Source organism: Canis lupus, chromosome 6 (assembly GCF_003254725.2).
Source record: "Canis lupus dingo isolate Sandy chromosome 6, ASM325472v2, whole genome shotgun sequence".
In the NCBI taxonomy this organism is placed as follows: Eukaryota; Metazoa; Chordata; class Mammalia; order Carnivora; family Canidae; genus Canis; species Canis lupus.
The window spans coordinates 26,025,412-26,046,268 of record NC_064248.1 but is presented as its reverse complement, the minus strand read 5'-3'; the positions used below and the strand labels follow the sequence as shown (position 1 = coordinate 26,046,268).

General features: G+C 42.6%; 1 long non-coding RNA gene across 2 annotated transcripts in view; it reads left to right on the top strand.

Annotated features, from left to right (window-relative positions):
- Positions 1-19,569, top strand: part of LOC112640318 (uncharacterized) — a 34,564-nt gene extending 14,995 nt beyond the window's left edge. Inside the window, exons 6-7 of one of the 2 annotated variants that reach the window (XR_004816456.2) lie at positions 18,046-18,130; positions 19,172-19,569. This is a non-coding gene — a long non-coding RNA (uncharacterized LOC112640318). The remainder of the gene's footprint in view (positions 1-18,045; positions 18,131-19,171) is intronic. The other variant, XR_003123969.3, reaches the window with a different exon arrangement.
- Positions 19,570-20,857: the final 1,288 nt, after the last annotated feature.

The window sequence follows — 20,857 nt, the reverse complement described above, 5'->3', positions numbered from 1 at the left end:
CTCAGTGATGAACATTTATGTACACATTTTTCTTTGAAAACCTGCCAGAGTTCTAGTATGAAGATCCTTTGAGATCTTGCTGTGTTTCTTTGAACAAAATGAACCAAGGCACCCTGGGTGGCTCAGCAGTTTAGCGCTGCCTTCAGCCCAGGGCCTGATCCTGGAGACCTGGGATCGAGTCCCGCGTCGGGCTGCATGGAGCCTGCTTCTCCCTCTGCCTGTGTCTCTGACACTCTCTCTGTGTCTCTCATGAATAAATAAATAAATAAATAAATAATCTTAAAAAAAGAAAAGAAAAGAAAAAAAAAACGAACCAGTTGAAAAGGACAGTGAAAGGACTGAGACCTGGATGGAAGGGTCTTGATAATGGATTCATGTGCCTGCTTCATGCTTGTCTCACCTTCTTGGACCCTCCTTGAGGGCCAGAGCTGGAGATAGTAGATTCTGTTAAAACTTGTTAGACTGAATAGATGAGCAGACAATGGCCAGACCTTATATAAAAATAGAACTCTGACCCTCAGTCTGCAGCTCTGGAAACCAACCCATTTTCTATAGTAACCAGCTTGGGAACCAAACAACAGTTCCTGTAACAATTGGCCCCAAAAGGCCAGGATTTGATTAGTAACTGACGGCTTCCTTGAGTTTTGTCCCTGCTTCTATCTCAGAACCAACCAGAGAAAGCCGAATGTTGAGAAAGACTCACCAATCCCATAAGATGCTCTGCTTCTAGTTAGCCCACTTTTTTTTTTTTTTTAAGTTAGCCCACTTCTGAAGTCATCATGCCAACAGCCTCCAATGGGAACACACCTGGATCCCTTATTTATTTATTTATTTATTTATTTATTTATTTAGATTTTATTTATTTATTTATGAGAGACACAGAGAGAGAGGCAGAGACACAGGCAGAGGGAGAGGCAGCTCCATGCAGGGAGCCCGATGTGTAACTTGATCCCCAGGCCTGAGGATCAGGCCCTGAGCTAAAGGCAGATGCTCAACCGCTGAGCCACCCAGGAGTCCCATTATTTATTTATTTTTAATAAAGTTTTAATAATTTTTTCACTTTCATCTTTTGAATAGGTTTCACACCCAAAGTGGGATTTTTTTTTTTAAAGATTTTATTTATTTATTCATGAGAGACACAGAGAGAGAGAGAGAGAGAGAAGCACAGACACAGGCAGAGGAGAAGCAGGCTCCACGAAGAGAGTCTGACATGGGGCTCGATCCTGGGTCTCCAGGATCACCCCCTGGGCTGAAAGCAGCGCTAAACCGCTGAGCCACTCAGGCTGCCCCCAATGTGGGATTTAAACTCACAACCCTGAGATCAAGAGTCGATTGCTCTACCAACTGAACCAGCCAAGTGCCCCCTCCCCCTACTTTTTTTTTTTTTTAACAATAAAGCTTTCCCACTCCTCTGTCTGCCTTTGAGACTCTGCCAAAACACAAATAATGGTGGCCAATTCCCTTGCCATAGCCAGCTCTGAGTAAATAGCATTGGTTTGTTCTCCTTTGGATAGTCTTTGTTTATTTTCACAACCTCCATCCTCTGGGCAGGTCCGGGCGGGCACACAGACCATTGATGGTGTGAACACTTATTGCTGAGGGGGGGCCCGTGTGGTCCTTCCACAGACCCCTGCTGGGACACTTGGGCCCACAGCACACTCTCTGCTCTTAGCCCAGCCACGGTCTCTCTAGAACATCACACCTGCCCACAGTGGCCAGCTCACCATGTCTACCTGGAACCCACAAGTCCCCTGGGACTCAAGGTGTCCCAGACCTACAGGTTACCTCCTCTGTTCCTTTTGCAGCTCTTCACCTGGTTTCCACACCCAGTATCACCGCAGGGCCCTGCCTGGAGTGTAGGAGTCAGCCTACCTCTCCTCCCTCTCACTCTCCCCAGCATATAATCCATCTATAAGTCCTATTGGTTCTATTCCAGAATGCCCAGTGAATCCGCCCCTTCCTCTGGCTCCATTCCTGGGTGATTTCTTCAGTGCAGCAATAGCTCAGAACTGGTCTAGCTACCTTCAGTTTGGGCTCCTCCAAAATAGCCAGGGGACATTTTCCCAAACAACCTACTTCTGCCTAGGAGACTTCTCTGCATAGCAGCCTCCCAGTCACCATCATGTGAAAGTCTGAACTCTAGAAAGAGGCTTTCTGGAGCCCCCAGACCTGGTCCCTGCCCACTGTTCCAGCTTCAACTCCGGTATAGTCCGCAGCACTGCCTGCCCTGACCGCTGCACCGGTGCCTCTCCCTCCCCTTGCCTTGGCAGGTGGCTCCTCTTTTTCAAGCTCTGATGACTCACTTTCTCAATAGTGAGCTGCCTTGCTGCTGCCACAGTCATCCTGACACCAGATCATTCTGGGCTTATTACAATACAGTGAGATTTGCTGGTTAGTCCCCTTCTTTCCCTGCGGTATATCAATTCCTTGAAGGCAGGAATTTTTGTTTTTCACCTTTGTGCTCTCGGAACCAAATCTAATGCCTGGCACTTGACAAATATCAAAATGTCAATATTTGCTGAGTGAATGTTTGCTAAAGGAAAGAGCTGTATTGGGGCTGGATTACCCAACTGAGTTTAGGACCAAGAGCCAAAGAGGGGAACCCCCCCCCCAAAGAATGTGATATTTGATAGTTGGATCAAAGAAATGTGAAGTTGTTATTCTGAGAAAATAGAAGAAAGGAAAATTTTGTGCACTTCCTTACACTCCTTTTGCTATCCAGAGGGCTTCCTCTCCATTATTATGTTCCCAATATTATTTGTAATAATTGACATACGAAGCTTGGTTTTGAGTACATTTTAGGAATATCAAGGATGAACAATAATAGAACCTTTTATTAGATTTTTTTGGACCCATGGGAGAGACTTCTTTCCTATTTCTTCCCTTCCTTCCAAAAAAACCTCTTACCCTCTATTAAGTAAATGTTTTTCATGTGTTTCCCTCTTTGCCTGGTTTCTGTGAAGGTCAGAGCCACACTTGTGGTCCATATTTTATTATTGTATAGTACCCTAGCACATGCATTTCTGACTACTACCTTTTAGGATTATTATTATTACACCTTTGTTTTTCTTCTTGATTTCTTTATCTTTATTTTTCAAGATTAACTGTATTATGGTTGTTGTTTTAATTGATAGTCTTTCTTTTCTTGTCTTGTCTTTCTTCCTTTTTAAGTTTATTAAAGTAATCTCTATACCCAATATGGGGCTCAAACTCACAGCCCCGAGATCAAGAGTTGTGTACTCAGGATGCCTGAATGGCTCAGCCATTGAGCATCTGCCTTAGGTCATGATCCTGGGATAGAGACCCACATCGGGCTCCTCGTGGGGAGCCTGCTTCTTCCTCTGCTATGTCTCTGCCTCTCTCTCTGTGTCTCTCATGAATAAATAAATTTAAAAAATCTTTAAAAATAAAAAATATTAAATTAAAATTAAAAACAGAGTCATGTGCTCTTCTGACTGAGCCAGCCAGGTATCCCTAGACTTTTTTTTTCTTTAATATTTACTTATTTATTCATGAGAGACACAGACTGAGAGAGAGAAGCAGAGACATAGGCAGAGGGAGAAGCAGGCTCCCCATGAGGAGCCCAATGTAGGACCCCATCCCTGGATCACGACCCCAGCCGAAGGCAGGCACCCAACTGCTGAGCCACCTGGGTGTCCCTAGACTTTATTTTTCAGAGCAGCTTTACACTAAAGAGCAGGTTTAGAGAAAAATTGTACTCTCTGCTCTGTACATTCTGCTCAATAATTCTCTCTTCCCTTAAATGTCCTCTGTTATTAACAACTTATATTGGTGTGGTACCTTTGTTAAAGTTGAGGAGCCAAAATTGGCATGTTATTGTTAACTAAAGTTAGTTATTTATATTATGTTTCACTCCTTGTGGTGTGCAGTTCTATGGGTTTTAACAAATGCAAAAAATGTCATGTACACACCCTTTCAGTATTGCACAGAATAGTTTCACCGCCCCCAAAAAATCCCCCATGCTTCAACTATTCATCCCTCCTCCCACCATCTTGCTGTTGCTTTTGTTTCTATCTTGAACTGCCTAAGGACGAAGAGGAATCATAATCATCTTATCCTATCATCCTCTTATGAAAACTTTCAGAGACCTCTAAAATTCAGGAAGAGGATACAATGAGTAGCCATGCACCTTCCACCTGGATTGAACAATTGTTAACATTCGTCATTTTTTGCTCTCTGTTATTTATTTATTTTTGTTTTTATTGGACTTAATTCTTCATTTTTGAGACCCAACTGAAAGGAAATTGCAGGCATTGTGGACACTTGATCCGTAAATACGTCAGCATGTGTGTTATAGGAATAAAGACATTCTCCTACACGATCTCTGGGCATTATCCAGCACAAGGGAATTAATGATAATTCTGGACTGTGTCTCCTATGCAGTCCACATCTGAATCTCCCCAGTTGTCTTTAGAATACCTTTGAGACTACTTCATTTTCTCAAACCAGGATGCCGTTAAAACTCAAGTGTGCCAGGTATTATGGTCTCTTGAATTTCTTTTTATCCAGAACACTCCTCTAATCTCTTTCCATCTTTCCCTTTTTCATATTAATGTAAAAAAATGTAAAAAGCACACATAAGATTTGCCATTTTAACCATTTTTAAGTGTACAGTTGAACAGCGTTAAGTTCTTCACATTATTGTGCAGCTATCACCACCCTCCATCTCCAGAACTTTTCATCTCACAGAACTGAAACTTGGCATCTGTTACACATTAACTTCCTGTTTTCCTCCTCCCAGCCCCTGGCAACCACTGATCTACTTACTTTCTCAATGACATGGACTTTTTTTTGATACAAAAAAGGCTGTACATATTTAATGTATGTATCTTGAGTTTGAAGTTAAGTTTACATCTGTGAAACTGTCACAGTTAACAGTGACGTAACCATGACCATTGCTTCTAAAAGTTTTCTCTCTCCTTTTATTCGGTGAAAATAATATTTTTTAAAGATTTTTAATTTTATTTAATGTTATTTTATTTTTTAAAAGATGTTACTTATTTATTTATTCATTCATGAAAGACAGAGAGAGAGAGACAGACAGACAGACAGAAAAAGAAGCAGGCTCCACGCAGGGAGCCTGATGTGGGACCTGATCCTGGGACTCCAGGATCACACTCTGGGCCAAAGGCAGTTGCTCAACCACTGAACCACCTGGGTGTCCCAAGATTTATTTATTTTAAAGAGACAGAGACAGAGACAGAGACAGAGACAGACAGACACAGAGAGAGCACATAAGCCAGAGGGGCAGAGGGAGAGAGAATCTTAAGCAGATTCCTTGCTGAGTGCAGAGCCCAATTTGGGGCTTGATCTCATGACCCTGAGATCACAACCAGAGCCAAAACCAAGAATCCCATGCTTAACTGACTGACTATGCCACCCAGGTGACCCGACTTAGTGATAAAAATATTTAACATAAGATCAACCCTCTTAACAAATTTTTAAGAATACGGTATCATTAACTATATGTATGAGCACTACATGCTGTACAGTAGATTTCTAGGACTTTTCTGTCTTGCATGTCTGAAACTCTGTTCCCTTTGATCAACAACCTCCTGGATTTCCCTTCTTTCTAGCCCCTGGAAACCACCATTCCACCCTGCTTCTGAGTTTGACTCTTTTAGATTCCCGATATGAGTGGAAACCTTTAGTATTTGTTCTTCTGTATCTGGCTTATTTCACTTAGCATAATGTCCTTCAAGTTCATCTATGTTATAGAATTGATATCAATCCTTTTTAAACCCTTCCAAAAAATAGAAGAGGGAACACTCCCAAACTCATTTTATGAGGCCAGCATCACTCTGATATCAAAGCTGGACAAAGATTTTTTTTTTTTTTTTTGGACAAAGCTATGATAAGAAAACTATAGGCCAATATCCCTGATGAATTTAGGTGCTAAACTCCTCATCATGGTATTAGCAAATTGAATTCAACAACACATTATAAGAGGGGCACTTGGGTAGCTCAGTAGTTGAATATCTGTCTTTGGCTCAGGTTGTGATCCCAGGGGCCTGGGATCAAGTCCTGCATCGGGCTTCCCTAGGGGAGCCTGCTTTTCCCTTTTCCTGTGTCTCTGCCACTCTCTCTGTATCTCTCATGAATAAACAAAATCTTATTTTAATATTTTTTTATTAAAATAAAATTTTGAGAGAGAGAGGCAGAGACATAGGCAGAGGGAGAAGCAGGCTCCCTGTGGGGAGCCTGATGTGGGACTCGACCCCAGAACCCTGGGATCATGCCCTGAGCCGAAGGCAAACGCTCAACCCCTGAGCCACCCAGGTGCCCCAGTAAACAAAATCTTAAAAAAACCCACATTATAAGAATCATACACCTTGACAAGATGGATTTATCCCTGGGATATAAGGATAGTTTAACACACCCAAACCAATCAGTGAGATAACACCACAATTATAGAATGAAGGATAAAAATCACATGATCATCTCAATTGATGCAGAAAAAGCATCTGATAAAATTCAATATATCTTTTCATGATAAAACATATCTGGGGATCCCTGGGTGGCTCAGTGGTTTGGTGCCTGCCTTCAGCCCAAGGAGTGATCCTGGAGTCCCGGGATCGAGTCCCACATTGGGCTTCCTGCATGGAGCCAGCTTCTCCTCTGTGTCTCTGCCTCTCTATCTGTGTGTCTCTCATGAATAAATAAATAAAATCTTAAAAAAAAAATCTGAACAAATTAGATATTTAAGGAATTTACTCTGACACAATAAAGACCACATAGGAACAGCCCACAGGTAACATCTTAGTCATTGGTAAAAAACTAAAACTTTTCTTCTAAGAGCAGGAATAAAATAAGAATACCTACTCTCACCATTCCTATTCAAACAGTACTGCAAGTTCTAGCCAGAGCATAGACATGAAAAAGAAATAAAAGACATCTAAATGGAAAGGAAGAAGTAAAATTATCTCTGTTTTCAGATGACCTGATGCTATAGGAAGAAAACCCTGCACATACATACATATACACACACAGATTAGTACAAATTCATTAAAGTTGGAGGATAGAAAACCAACATAGAAAAATCAGCAGTGTTTCTTTTCTTAAAGATTTTATTTATTTATTCATGAGAGACAGAGAGAGAGAAAGAGAAGAGAGAGAGAGAGGCAGAGACACAGGCAGCGGGAGAAGCAGGCTCCATGCAGGGAGCTTGATGTGGGACTCAATCCCAGGGCTCCAGGATCAGGCCCTGGGCCGAAGGCGAAGCTAAACTGCTGAGCCACCCAGGCATCAGCAGTGTTTCTTTACACTAACAAGGAGCTTTCTGAAATGAATAATATTAACTTTTCAAAGAATCAGGTGTTAACTCTCTTGCCTGTCCTTTGGACAAACTGGGAGTTAGTTCTTTTTTTTTTTTTTGGGAGTTAGTTCTATAGGCTTAATAGGATTCAGGCTGTCTGGGGGTAAGAACACTTCTTAGATGATTCGTCCCTTATCAGAAAGGTAAGAAGGCATTATAGGCTGCAATATTTTAAGGGTTTAAGAAAAAAAATAAAATAAAGGATTTAAGGTTCCCAAAGGACTTAATCCAGTCTTGAGTTGAATGAAATCTCTGCCCTGCTAGTCCCACACACCAAAGGTCTCCAAGTTGATATCTCTACAGTTTCTGTAATTGTTTCCAGCAAACTTCATGCTGAATTTTCTCCCAGCCACTGTATCCTGCCTTCAAAACCAACATTAATCTTAGCAGCCAAGGATGAAAAGGAAATATTCAATTCAATTAACTGCAAATGCCCCCTTACCATCCCCTGCCTCTCTCTCTCATATTCAGAAGACTGCTTTAATCTCAAGATGTGTTTTTATCCTTTTTTTTTTTTTGATCACTAAATGGATATGAAGTTCTTTACTTTGATGTTATCATTCTGGATGCATTTTCCTTCCAAAGGTGTTAAAGTAGACAATTTCAGAAAAGTTCAAAGAGCCATCTTGAGATCTAGCACCAGATTTAAGCATTATCTCTAGCTCATTAATCAGAAACATAGATGTCTAAATTAGCTTACATTCTATACAGAAGGAAACACTAATGGAAAATACTCATATCTCTGTGTGAGTTGGAAAAGGCTGGAGTAGGGGGCTGGTAATAATGATTATAAAAATAGTTGCTATTCACTGGACACCTGCCATATATCTGGCTGCATGAAGTTTTTTCCAGCAGTTCTCTGATTCTCCAACACCAACTGGCTGTCCAACAATTCAGTTCTAATGCTACCTGGAGTTAGTGTCAGATCCCACAAGTTAAAAAGCTATGTCCCCATAAGATTGCCCCCACTTTTTTTTTTCCCACTTTTTTTTAAGATGTTATTTTTAAATAATCTCTACACCCAAGATGGGACTCAAGCCTACAACCCTGGGATCAAGAGTCACACACTCCACAAACTAAGCCAGCCAAGTGCCTCAGGACTGCCCCCACTCTATTTATTTATTTTTAAAGATTTTATTTATTTATTTAAGAGGGTGAGCAAGAGAGAGAGAGAGAGAGAACACAAACTGGGGAAGAGGTAGAGGAAGATGGAGAAGCAGGCTCCCCACTGAGCACTCGATCCCAAGACCCTGGGATCATGTACCTGAGCTGAAGGCAGAGGCTTAACTGACTGAGCCACCCAGCTGCCTCTATTTATTTATTTTTAAAAGATTTATTTATTTATTTTAGCAAGAGAGAAAGCGGGGGGAGGGGCAAAGAGAGAGGGAGAGAAGCAGACTCCCCACTCAGCACGGAGCCTGACATGGGGCTCTATCTCATGACCCTGAAATTATGAGCATAAAATCATGACCTGAGTGGAAATCTAGAGTCAGACACTGAACCAACTGCACCACCCGGGCGCCCCTGCCCCCACTTTAGACACCAGGCACAAGTCCCGGTTCACCCACAACTTCTGACCAACTGCCTACAAATTCAGGGGTTCTTACAACTTCCTCCTCAAGTTTAATAATTTGCTAGATGTTTTAGAGAATTCAGGAATATGTGTCACTTATTTATATTAATTTATTACAAAGGATAAAAGTCAGGAACAGACCGGTAGAAGAGATGCACAGGCAAAGTATGGAAGGAGAAGTGCATGGAGTGTCCATGCTCTCCTCAGGTGTGCCACCCTCCCAGCATCTTGATATGTTCACCAACTCAAAAGTTCACCTATCTCACCACCACTGCATGTTCCAGTGTTTTTACACAGCTTGATCTCTAGCTCCCTGCTCCTCTTCCCTCCCTGTAGGTCAGCAGGGGGGCTGAAAATTTCCACCTTTAAGCACAAGCTTGGTCTTTGTGGCAACCTGCCCCATCCTGAGGCTATTGAAGGGTCCCACCCATAATCACTTTATTAGCATAAACTCAGACTTGATGAAAGGGGCTTGTTAGGAATAACAAAGGATGCTCCCATCACTCTGGAGACTACAAGAGAATTTGGAGCTCTGTGCCAGGAACCAGAGACAAAGATCAAATATAATTTTTATTGGGACGCCTGGGTGGCTCAGCGGTTGAGTGTCTGCCTTTGGCTCAGGGAGTGATCCCGGGGTCCTGGGATTGAGTCCCACATCGGGATCCCTGCGTGGAGCCTCCTTTTCCCTCTGTCTCTGCCTCTCTTTCTCTCTCTTGTGTGTTTATCATGAATAAATAAATATAATCTTAAAAAAATATATATTTTTTATTATATCCCACACTGGTACATATTTTCTGATTATCTACTCTATGACAAGTGCTGGAGATAGAATGGAAGGTTGCAGGGGAGGACAAGAAATACATGGTTCTTCCCTTCACTGAGATTGTAGTTTAGTGGAGGAGACAGATAAGTAAATAGGCAATTACAATTCATTTTAATCAGTGGTATTGTTAAAGAAGGAAAAAAAAAAAGAGAGAGACAATAGGCCCAAAATGGACTCATTTGTGCAAAGCCCCATGTCAGCAAACCAAGATTTAATATCTAACTTAATTGCAACTTCAGCCTCACCCAGGAATGTAACCTTCAACCATCAACATGAAATCAACTGGTTAGTGCTAGTGAGGTAATTTGCTTGGTGGAAGCCCCCTTTCCCCTAAAGAAGATGACCTTGCCTGCCAATTCATTCTTTGTTAGAAAACTTAGCTTTTCTGCCCTCTTCGCCTATAAGAACCTCCCATTTTGTATGACTCATTGGACCTTCTTCCTATTTGTTTGTGGGGATGCTGCTGGATTCATGAATGATTGAATGATACCAGTTTGCTCTTTCATGTTTACTTGATTGACTTTTGTTTTTTAAGAGTATGAAGAAGATGGGTGCCTGGTGGTTCAGTTGGTAGACATGTAATCTTGATCTTGGGGTTGTGAGTTCAAGCCCCACACTGGGCTTGAGCTTTCTTAAAAATAAAAAAAGGGGGACGCTTGCGTGGCTCAGTGGTTGAGCATCTGCCTTTTGCTCAGGGTGCCATCCCGGGGCTCTGGGGTCCAGTCCCACATCAGGCTCCCTGCCTGGGGCCTGCTTCTCCCTCTGCCTGTGTCTCTGTGTGTCTCTCTGTGAGAGACACGAATAAACAAATACAATCTTAAGAAAAAAAAACAAGAGAGAGAGTATGAAGATAGTAAAAGAGTGGGATGCATAGAGGAAAAGCTGTGAAGGGTGAGGGGCAAAGGTAAAAGATAAGAATAGAGTACTTGAAAAAAAAAAAGAACAAAGTACTTGAAACTACACTGGTTCTGAAAACTGAATATTCCCATGCAAAAGAATCAAGTTGGTCTTAATTTAGCACCATATGCAAATTAAAATAAAGTGAATTAAAGATCTAAATGTAGGGGATCCCTGGGTGGCTCAGCGGTTTGGCGCCTGCCTTCGGCCCAGGGTGTGATCCTGGAGACCTGGGATCGAATCCCACGTCGGGCTCCCTGCATGGGGCCTGCTTCTCCTTCTGCCTGTCTCTGCCTTTCTCTTTCTGTGTCTCTCATGAATAAATAAATAAAATCTTCAACAACAACAACAACAACAACAACAAAAAAGACATCTAGAGATGGATGGTAGTGAGGGTCGCACAACAATATGAATATTAATGCCACTGAACTATCCACTTAAAAATGGTTCAAATGGTCAATGTTTTAAAAATGATTTTATTCATTTATTTTACAGAGAGAGAACACAAGCAGGGGGAGCAGCAGGCAGAAGGAGAGGGAGAAGCAGGCTCCCTGTCAAGCGGGGAGCCCAATGCAGGGCTCCATCCCAGGATCCTGGGATGATGACCTGAGCCAAAAGCAGACACTTAACCAATTGAGCCACCCAGACACCCCTCAAATGGTTAGTTAATATATATCTTACCATAATTAACAACAACAAAGTAGGACAATAACACGTGTTGATGAAGATATGGAGAAATTGAAACCCTCAAACACTGCTGATGAGATTGCAAAATGGTGTCACCAGTTTAGGAACAGTTCCGCTAAAGGGTGAACATAGAGTTACCATTTGACCCAGCAAATTCCTACATGTATATACCCAAGAGAAATGGGTATATATGCCCACATAAAAACTTGTACTTACCTGTTCATTGCAGCATTATTAATAATAGCCAAATATGGAACAAATCCAATGTTCATCAACTGATTAATAGGCAAATGAAATGTGATATATCCATACAACAAAATAATATTCATCCATAAAAAAGAATGAAGTACTGACACATGCTATAGTATGAATGAAACTTGAAACATTTTGTTAAGGAAGAAAAACCAGGGACGCCCTTGAGCATCTGCCTTTGGCTCAGGTCGTGATCCCGGAATCCGGGATCAAGTACTGCATGGGGCTCCTTGCGGGGATCCTGCTTCTCCCTCTGCCTGTGTCTCTGACTCTCTGTGTGTCTCTCATGAATAAATAAAATCTTAAAAAAAAAAAAAAAAAAGGAAGAGAAGCTGGACACAAAAGGCCCTAGGCTGCTAAATTCTACGTATGTGATGTGTCCAAAAAAAGGCAACTCTATAGAAATGGGAAGTAGACTAGTAGTTGCCAGGGGCTGGGCGAGGGGGCAATGGGGAATGATTACTAATGAGGATGTGTTTGTTTTGGGCTAATGAAAATGTTCTGGAATTAGACAGTGATGGATGCACGTCTTTGTGAATAAGCTAAAAACCACAGAACTGTACATTTTAAAAAGGTGAATGTACAGTATGCAAATTATATCTCAATTTTTAAAAAGATTTTTAATTTATTTATTCATGAGAAACACACAGAGGGAGAGGCAGAGACATAGGCAGAGGGAGAAGCAGGCTCCATGCAGGGAGCCTGACGTGGGACTTGATCCTGGGACTCCAGGATCATGCCCTGGGCCGAAGGCAGGTGCCCCCTGACCGCTGAGCCACCCAGGGATCCCTCTCAATTTTTTTTTAAACTGAAAAAAGACTCATCTGGAGATCTTGTTAAAAATGCAGATTCTGAGTCATTAGGTCTGGGGCTGGACCTCAGATTCTGCATTTCTAACCTATTCCTGGGTTATGCGGACGTTGATGGTCTTGGAGCATACTAAGTGGCAAGTCCAGGCGGTAGCCTGCTCTTGATTTAGCAGTTCACTTTACACAGCCAACAGCTCTGTCCCCTGAGCTCCTGAAAGGGCAGCTGCCCAAGAACAGAACTCTGAAGTCAAATGCACTTGAGCCCCTCAGTGGCTCAGAATAATACACACAGTCACTGTAATTGGACAGTGTCATGAGATCAATGTCTCCTGCTATGCAAACAATCTCTGTGGCTTGGCCTGAGCATTTACTAGCAGCAAGAGACCATTACACAGCAGTTGCCTTGTATTATAGCCTCAGCACACACATAAAATGTACAAATAAAATAAAATAAAGGGAAAGTTCACAGAGTGATTTAAGTTACTATTTCTTATGACTGAGCACAAAGTCAGTATGCTGATACTTTCCATAGATCTTTTGGTTATAATTATTAATCCCATGCCAAGAAACCTCAGTTCTTTCAATTTTATGTCCATAGCCCATGCTTCTGAGGGCTGGTTTTAATTTCTTCCTTGAAGTCTGGAATAATGTTATAGTGGAAAGATAGACCCAATGGGAATGATTGAATCCCAGGTGAAAATCCATTGAAAGAGCCATACACTAAAACCAAAGGCCAACTAACACTCAAAGAAATATCCTCCTTTTCCAGAAATGATCCTGTGTGGGAGGGTAAAAAGAAAGTGATTGATGTTTATTAAATATCTAATAGGTACCAGGCACTCTTCGTGTGTTAACTTGTTTATATTTGTTAAGAATGCTTTTGAGTACAAGTAACGATATGTGACTATAATGGATGTATTCATTAGCTATTGCTGGAAAACAAACAATACCCAAATCTCTGTGGCATATGATAGCCAACATTTTTTTCTGACTCATACATGTGTGGATTGACTGAAGGTGACTATTGTAGGTTGGGTTAGTGCCAGGCCATGAATTTAAGTCCTGTTTCCCACATCTCCTTCTGAGACCCATAGGTTTCTCAAGGCATGTTCTTTTCATGGAGATGGCGAAAGCAAAAGGGAACACAAGCTTCACAAGCATATATATTTTAAGGCCCTGCTTACATTTCATCAGTCAATATCCCATTATACAATGCAAATCACATGACGAAGACCAAAGTCAAGACATGGGGAGGGACACCCTCCATGAGGCTAATATAGATGGATAATTCTAATACAGGGCAGGAAATAATTGGAACTGATCTTCCGATATACCTGTGTGGCTTAGTCAAATAGCCATTTCTGGTTGGTTTGTTTCTTTTCTTTCTTTTTTTTTTTTTTGGTTTGTTTCTTTTCAAACAGGGAGTCTGAAAGCAGGCAGGTGGCCCATGCCTGGGGAAGTATTCAATAATAATGCTAACCCAGGCCTTTCCTCTTTCCTTTCTGCCATCTTCAGCATGCTGGATTTGCCTTCATGAATAAATTTCCATGATTGTGACATGGCTGCTCCACTTGCAGCCCTATATCTGTATTGCCAGTAGGAACTAATAGGAAGCAGAAAGGGACAGGGCCTGATTTCACAAGGCAAAAGTTTTCCCAGAAGCTTTCTTCAGCTTATTAATCTTTGTTTTGTTTTTGTTTTGTTTTTTAAAGATTTTATTATTTTATTCATGAGGGACACAGGGAGAGGCAGAGACACAGGCAGAGGGAGATGCAAGCTCCTTACATGGAGCCAGATGTGGGACTCGATCCCAGGACCCCAGGATCACAACCTGAGCCAAAGGCAGACGCTCAACCACTGAGCCACCCAGGCGTCCTGGGATGAATATTTTTTGAAGATTTTACTTTCAGGTAATCTCAAACTCACAACCCCAAGATTAAGAGTCACATGCCCCACTGCCTGAGCCATGATGAATTCTTTTTTATTTTATTTTTTTGCCATGATGAATTCTTATAAGAATTCATTTGAGATGAAACCTTATAAAATCTCAAGAAGTGGGCAGCCCTGGTGGCGCAGCGGTTTAGCGCCGCCTGCAGCCCAGGGCTTGATCCTGGAGACCCTGGATCAAGTCCCACGTCAGGCTCTCTGTATGATGCCTGCTTCTCCCTCTGCCTGTGTCTCTGCCTCTCTCCCTCTCTGTCTCTATGAATAAATAAATAAAATCTTTAAAAAAAAAATCTCAAGAAGTAGGCACATTTTTAAGGTTTTATTTTTTTTTAAGATTTTATTTATTTCTTTGAAAGAGAGAGAGAGAGAGAGAGAGAGAGAGAATGAGCAGGGGGGAGGGGCAAAGGGAGAGGAAGAAGCAGACTTGCTGCTGAGCAGGGAGCCCAATATGAGGCTTGATCCCAGGACCCTGAGATCATGACCTGAGCCAAAGGCAGACACTTAACCCACTGAGCTACCTAGGCACCCCGTGTTTAAGGTTTTAAGTATGCTTTGCCAAACTGCTCTGCATAAAGGATGCCCTAATTTACCCTCCCACATTCTGTCCCATTGGAATATAAGCTTCATGAAGATAGAGACTTTGCTGTGTTCATTTCTGTAGACACAACATTTACAGAAGTACTTAGGAAATAGATTCTCAATAAAAACATTCTAGGTGGGTTTGTCAAGAACTTTGGAGGGTCTGAGATCTTCTTCTACGTGCAAGTTAATAAGATGGCCTGCCAGGGGCGCCTGGGTGGCTCATTTGCTTAAGCAGCGGACTCTTGATTTTGGCTCAGGTCATGATCTCAGGGTCCTGAGGTGGAGATTGAGCCTCACCCACAGGAGGCTCCGCAGTCAGGGATTCTTTCCCTCTGCCCCACCTCCTACTCATGTGCTCTTTCTCTCTCTCTCTCAATAAAAATTAAATCTTTAAAAAAGGGGGGCACCTGGGTGGCTCAGTCGGTTGAGTGTCCAACTCTTGGTTTCAGCTTAGGTTATGATGTCAGGGTCATGAGACTGAACCCCCATTTGGGCTCTGTGCTCAGCACAGAGTCTGCTTGAAATTCTTTCCCCCTCTCTCTCTCCCTCCTCATCTGCTTCTCTATCCACTCTCACTTTCGCTCTTTCTGAAATAACAAAATCTTAAAAATAAAAATAAAGAATAAGATAGCCTGCCACATCTTCATGAATGCTAGCAGATAGCACAAGTCTCCTACATCAGAGACCAAAAGACAAGTATTCACTGCAAGAGCAATGACTGGTGTACCAGCATTTGTGCCAGTTTCCCGAGCCCCATTCCCAAAGGGCAGGGCAAAAGGAACAAGGGATGCCTGCATGTAATGGGATGCATTACAGAAAAAGAAGCTTAAGTTTAGGCCCCAAATAAAACTGCCTGGCTTTTGCCCAGAGGGAGACATTAGGATTCTACATTGGACAGTAAACAAATTTGTCCTTTGTTTTGGAAGGAGATACTATCTCTATCTTCCAGGGCTGTTTGCTATACCATCTTACAATGTGGAAAAGCTCCGTTCATAAAGCAAGCAGAAACACCTGAGACGCACAGAGAATTGTCTCCTAACAACGCCTGTTATTTCTACACTGTCATGGCTTTTGGCAAATTCTCCCATGAGTATGCCATTCCATTGGCCATTTTGATTCATCTGACCCACAGAAGGTAGAACCAAATCTATTTACTTTGCCTCAACAACATTTAATTAAGGTTACTGTTCACAGGACTCTACGCAAAAGTATTGGCCTTGGCAATCCTCCCACCCCTGGTCCTGGACTCAGCTAGCTGAACAAATCCCATAAACCATCTGGATCTACCTTGGAAAGCCAGGTGGCTTTCTCCTTAAATTTTTGTACTGACCTTTCCTCTTGGCCCAAGGCATTGATCCAGATATAGCAGGATGTACTAGCAATTGCGCAGATCCCCCTGTGGCCTGCAGAAAGGAAGCCTAGGGCACTTACATCATCCATAACAACTCTGGCCAGTGAGTTGAGGCTGACCTGAAAGTCTTCCAAGGATGAGGTGGTATCATTTGATCACCAGCTAAAGTCAGGAACAAGTTTTATACCACCTGTTCTAATTGGATGACTTCCATTGCAGGGATAACTGCCCACAGGGTGTGAAAAAGAAGGAGCCAGCTATGGCTCTGGGAGTGGTAGGGTACCTCATTTGGGAGAGATCTCTGCTGATCTATGGAGGCTACAGGATCTACTTGTGATACTTCCTTAACACCTGAAGATATCTTATGACCACCCCTATGGTGTAAGTCATGGTGTTTTCAGGAGAGAGACAAATTAATGCCTGGCTTCCACACAAGAAGTGCACATGACCCTTGTGGAAAGAGAGCATTGCTTACAATTGTTGGGGCCTCCCACAATTGTCCCACATGGAACCCACACCAGTCAGAGGGTAGAGGATGACACTGTCTCAGACATCTCCTGGCCAGTGAGTAGACCCAAAGGCACCAATACAGTTTGAATTGTTGAGGAATAACCAGAGAGCAGTGAGTCCTGTGCTGTCTGTCAGGCCACCAGCTGGGGCATTTCTCCCTGCACCATCCTCACACCCCTCCCCCCACCCCCCCACAAATGACTGAGCAGTGACTGTGGGAATGGAATTGGAAAGAGGTTGACAGGTGTTTTGTGTGGGAGGCACAGGAGCTGGGGCCAAGCCTGGTGTTCCCAACAGATTTCTCAGTAAGGTTAAAGAGAACAGTGCTCATGAAATCATTATCAAAGGCTTCTCCTGGAGGGGGAGGCGGGGGAGGGGTGGTTAACCCAGTAGACAGATCTAAGGCATTTGCGGCAGCTTGGAAATGAGGGCATTTCCCTTTGCTCTTCCTCAACGGCCACAAAATCAGTGTGTCCATTCCAGTGACTTCACCTTTTCCAATCATCTCCTGCTCACACAAAGCCCTCTTGTCTGAAAGGCTGGCGCGGGGACTAGGGCATTTTTATCAAACTTATTAGAGAACCACCACAGGCCCCACTTTAGGGTGCTACTCAAGGGGGACTCAGTGAGCAGGGGACCCAGTGAAATGTTCATTCTCTTTGTGATCTAGGACCATGTTAATCCAAAAAGAGAGTCCGGGTGGCTGAGGTAGAATGAAGTTGGATTCTTTTTGGCTCTCTTTGGCCAGGTTTCTACCCTATGATGGTTGATTTTATGTGTCAACCGACTGGGCCCCAAAGGGCCCAGACATTTGGTCAAACATTATTCCGTGTGTGTCTCAGGTGTTTCCTGATGATTTGAACATCTGAAGCAGTAGAATGAGTGAAGCTGATGGCTTGCCCCAGTGTGGGTGGGCCTCATCCAACCCACTGAAGATCTTAATAGAATAAATGACTAAGCAAGTAAGAATTCTTTCTCTCTGCTTGACTGTCTTCAAGCTGGGACACCAGTCTTCTCCTCCCTTTGGACTTGGAATGGAACTTATACCATCAGGTCTTCTGGGTCTCCAGCTTGCCTACAACATCTTAGAATTCTTAGCTTTCATAATTATACATATAGGATTTCTATTTCCTATTGTTTCTGTTTCTCCAGAGAACTCAGACTACACTCTAGGAAGGGATAGTCTGGGCTACCAATAGCACAGAAATGGTCAAGATGGAATTCTGAATTTTCAAAATAAGTCAAGCCACTCCCCCTTTCATTCTGATTGTTACTCAGGAAGCAGCCAAGAGTTGATGGTCACTTTCTGGGGACAGCTGTATTCAGGGACCAGACTGTCTGACTGACTCAGGACCAGAAAGAGGTGAGGAGGGTGAGTCAGAAATCTTTTTGAGTTGGCGGAGGACTCTATAATACCAGATGCTTATGTATGTTAAAGAGTACTGTGGGCTGAATTATGTCCCTTCAAAATTCATATGTTGAAGCCCTAATCCCTAGTGCCTTAGAATGTGATGGTATTTGGAGAGAGGGCCTTTTAAGAGGTAATTAAGTAAAATGAAATCATTAGGATAGGCCCTAATTAGGGGCATCTGGGTGGCTCAGTCAGTTAACTGAACTCAGGTCATGATCTCAGCATCCTGGGGTGGAGCTCTCCCTATGCTTTCGCTCTCTTGCTCTCTCTTTCTCTCTGTAAAATAAATAAATAAAATCTTTTTAAAAAAAGATTTATTTATTTATTATTTTATTTATGATATCTCTCTCTATATATAGATCTCTCTCTATATATAGATCTATATCTATATATAGATCTATATATAGATATAGATATCTATATGTCTATATCTATATCTATATATAGAGAGAGGCAGAGACACAGGAGGAGGGAGAAGCAGGCTCCATGCCGGGAGCAGTGATGTGGGAGTCGATCCCGGGACTACAGGATCGCACCCTGGGCCAAAGGCAGGCGCCAAACCGCTGAGCCACCCAGGGATCCTAAATAAAATCTTTTTTAAAAAAGGGTGGGCCCTTATTAAATTTATATATAATTTATATTGTTTGTATGTAAATATAAACTACCTCTGTGTCCCCAATAGCCACAAAATTTCCCCAGAAGCAGCCACTGTTTATTGTGTCACCTTGATCCCCTGGAATAAACCAGGAATAAACACCAGGGTGGGTAGGGGACAGGCTTCCATATCATCAGAGTCACTAAATATTGGGAGTTGGCATTCCAGAGGATCCTGACCAAGATTATTTATTGGCTTCTGAGTGTCTACTCTGTGGCTCGAGATTCCTGGTCAGGTCACTCAAACCAATGCCCCCGACTCCCATAAAGCAGCAGAAATCAGGAAGGTGAGAATCTCAAGTAAATCTCCCTCCTATTTTCTCTCTTTATATCCTGCAGGTAAGAAGGCCCTACTACTTAGAAACCCGAGTGCACTCCGAGTCCCCAGAGGAACATCACTCAACACAGTTGTCCAATTGTGACTGGTTAAAATAGCATGTAAGACTTTGAAAATGGACAGAGAAGACGGACACCTGCAGATAGAACAGAATGACTCAGAAGCATCCAGCATCCCTGCAGATTCGATGTATTTCATGAAAATAAATGAATAAAGATACATAGATACATGACTTGCCCAAGGCCATGTAGCCATTAGCTAGGTCTGGGGCTCAACACTAGGATGCCAGCTGAGCCTGCTGGAAACTTCTGCAGCACAGTATTGTTATCTGGAATGTCTTCCTTCGCTTAGCATGTGTCTGCCAGGACACTGCCTATACTAGAATAAAATGACTTCTTGACTTGTCTGTCTCTCCTACATGACTTCAACTCATGTGACATATTCTTTATTTTCAGCGACTCCCAATAGGATGCAAAGTCTTTTGAGGGCAAGGCTTTTTTCTAACTGATGTGAAATTCACATTAGTGAACCACTGTAAAGCGTACAACTCAGCGGCATTAGGGCCATTCATGTTTTCCAAGCATCATCCCTCTCTAGTTCTAAGACATTTTCATCACCAAAAGGAGACTCGGGTACCGGGGAAGCAATCCTTCCCATTATCCCCTCTAGCTCACACCTGGCAATCACTCATCTATGTTCTGTCTCGTGGGTTTGGCTATTCTGAACACTTCATACAAATGAAGTCCTCCCACATGTGTCTGGCATCTTAACATGTTTTTGAGATTAACCACTCTGTTGTATGGATCAGTACTTCAGTTCTTTTTATGGGTGAATAATATTCCATGGTATGGATTAGCCACATTTTATTTATCCATTCATTTGCGGACATTTGGGTGTTCCTATCTTTTGGTGTCTGGGACATAGGGCAGGGTTTTTGTTTTTTGTTTTTGTCTACCCCTCCCCCCCTTTTTTTCCCCAGGGCCTAGAATGGAGGAAGGAAAGGTGGGCCAGGTGTTACTAATTTCCATCCTCCCTGATACTAATAGGCATTGCTAAAAGACTTGTAGATCTGAGATCAAAAGAATGAATGACCAGAGAAGCAATTATGGTAGAAGGCACTGTAAGGGAGGAAGGGAGGAACCAGAGAAAAGCTTTCTATTTTCTGCCTTTTGAACTTGAAGAAATGAATCATGATGGCCACAGAGAGACATTTATATGCCTAATTCTCAGGAAGGAGGTTATTTATTAACTGACAACAAAGGCAAAACGATGCATTAAGATGTTGGGAGATTCACAGTAAATCAAAAATAGATGGAGAAGGCAGATCCTACCCAGGGGTCGAGCTCCAGGGAGAAAGTCATTGGAATCCAATTGTTTCCCCCACAGAGGACTTCATTAAATTGCTGAAATTACCAGGAGCCTATTGCAAAAAAAAAAAAGAAAGAAAGAAAGAGCGAAGGGAGTAATTTCTCTTTAATTGTTCATGCAATTTGGAAGAAATTAAATTGCAATTACGTCGTTTACTTATGAGGAGACCGAGTGTGAACACCCTGTGGGGACCCCTATCAGCCTTTTGAAAACAAATGGTTTTTTTTGCTCAGGAATAGTTCCCTGGGGGCCTCCCGGGTCCTCGGCGGGTTGGGCTACTCTGGCGCGCCCTCTCCTGGCCACGTGCGGAAGGACGGACA